Here is a 2,028-nt window from a genome sequence, read left to right on the forward strand (position 1 = left end):
GCATGTCAAAGATTGCAGCAGCTGTGGCAGTTCAACTTCCAACATGTCACATCTAGGTAAGAGAATGGCACCGCAGTGGCAGACAGGATGGCAGTTTAATAAACTATAAAATTAAAAATATCAGGCAGCAATGCCCCAAACAGCACATAATGCAAAGAAAAGAGGTGCAAGATGGAATTGTCCTTGGACCCTTCTACCCACCCTTATGTTGTATATGTTAAACGGGACATGCCAATCACTTCAGGGACAGGTTATGCCTTGATAAAGACCTGTGGGTAGAAATGCATTGGATCACCATCTGGACTATACTAACCATTTGAGGGATTGACTTTCTGACTCTGTGGCAAATCCAGATTAGCCATATTTGAATATTTTTTGTGTTTACATCTGATTATCCCTGATCCATTTTGGACTTACATTGAATGGTGACAGTCTTTCATTTTAATAGAATAAAACTATCTAAATTTTAATAAACTCCATATAAAGATTGGATGAACATGACATATGACTTAAACCTAGGATCGAGCACAGTCGCCAAAATGTATTGCTCTGATTGGAAGATCCTGACAACCCTTGGATCCTGGCAAAGTGAATAAAGGAATTGATCTACAAGTCCAACATACTTAGAAAGAATCGCTCATTTAAGCTCCTCCTTCAGTTTCTCAAGCTGCTTTTCCAACAGTGTGTCAGTGTAATGAGGGGAATTACTGTACCTGACTCAAACTGGCAGTGTCTGAACTCAACTTCACAGGTGGCTACTTCAAAGGGTTTCAGCACTCTGCACAACATGTAAAGTATTTTACACTGAGCTTGAGTAATGTACATTCCCCCTCCTCTTCTTATGTCATACTGTTGTGTACTTCAGGATGTTTTATTGCTGTTCCTCAATCCGCTGAAGCATATAAAGGGTGGAGTTCCACCTCATAACTACCTCTTGCTTCAGCTGGTGACAGAGCAAATTAAACATTTATTTCAGGTACTGCAATCTTCTACATACACCTGCTGAATGGCAAAAATGCTTAGACATATTGCGGGCCACAGAGAGCATCTCCTGCATGGAACTGTTACTTAAAAATAAATTTTCACCACCAAGTTAATAGTGTGAACAAAACATGGGATGTGTTGATTCTCCCAGATATAATGCTCTAACACTATTGGTGGCGTTGAAAAAACGGGGGGGGTTTTGGTACCGCACAAAACCATATATTTTTATTATGGCATTAATTTACAACCAACCATATTTAATTTTGTATTTAGAGATTGTGACATAACATGTTGTTGGTGGTGCTCCCAAAGCCCAAAATATAACATATACAAAAAACAAAGAGCCAAGAAGGGCTAGTTGTTGGGGCACTCTTAAATCAAATTTAATAAAAGTTAACCTTTATTAATAACTATTAAAAAGCTGCGCATCTCCTCATTGTAATAGAATAAATGGATATGGTGAAATAAATATTCACAATAATTCCAGGTAATCATGCTCCTATAAATTCTAGATTATTTATTCACATCATACAGGAGTTTTGTACCCTTGGTGATCCTGAAATCAACATAAACCAAATCAAATGTAATCACGTATGTCCCTGCTATTATACACTGAGTCCCGTTCTACTCCTAAATATTACCTACAACACCCAATATTCCCTGGTGGTCTCCCCTCCAAGTACTAATCAGGTCCAATACTGTATAGCTTCCAAGATCAGACGAGATTGGGCATATTCAGTAAGGTATAGTTGTAGGGCTATATAAACAGGATATTGGGGGTCCTGGTGTAATATAGTTAAGGGCATTATGTAGGACTAACTCAGTGTGAGAAGTTCGCTTTGATTAAACAATGGAAGTAAATTCCAAACAAAGTATTGCACCAGCATACTTTGATTAATAAATAAATGTTACCTTCTAAAGTATGTATATCATATTCATATAGCCATATAAACAGATTATCTAAATGCAGGTATAAGTAATATCAGTCTATGATTGTACATGGGTATGCAAATCCCATATGTTTCGGTAGGGATGGTGCTAATT

General features: G+C 37.5%; 1 pseudogene; it reads right to left on the reverse strand.

Annotated features, from left to right (window-relative positions):
- Positions 1-1,622: 1,622 nt before the first annotated feature.
- On the reverse strand, positions 1,623-1,741 carry LOC148522812 (5S ribosomal RNA; annotated as a pseudogene).
- Between the last annotated feature and the right edge of the window lie 287 nt (positions 1,742-2,028).

The sequence above is a fragment of the Taudactylus pleione genome, unplaced genomic scaffold (assembly GCF_031769625.1).
Source record: "Taudactylus pleione unplaced genomic scaffold, aTauple2 ptg000138l, whole genome shotgun sequence".
Taxonomy (NCBI): domain Eukaryota; kingdom Metazoa; phylum Chordata; class Amphibia; order Anura; family Myobatrachidae; genus Taudactylus; species Taudactylus pleione.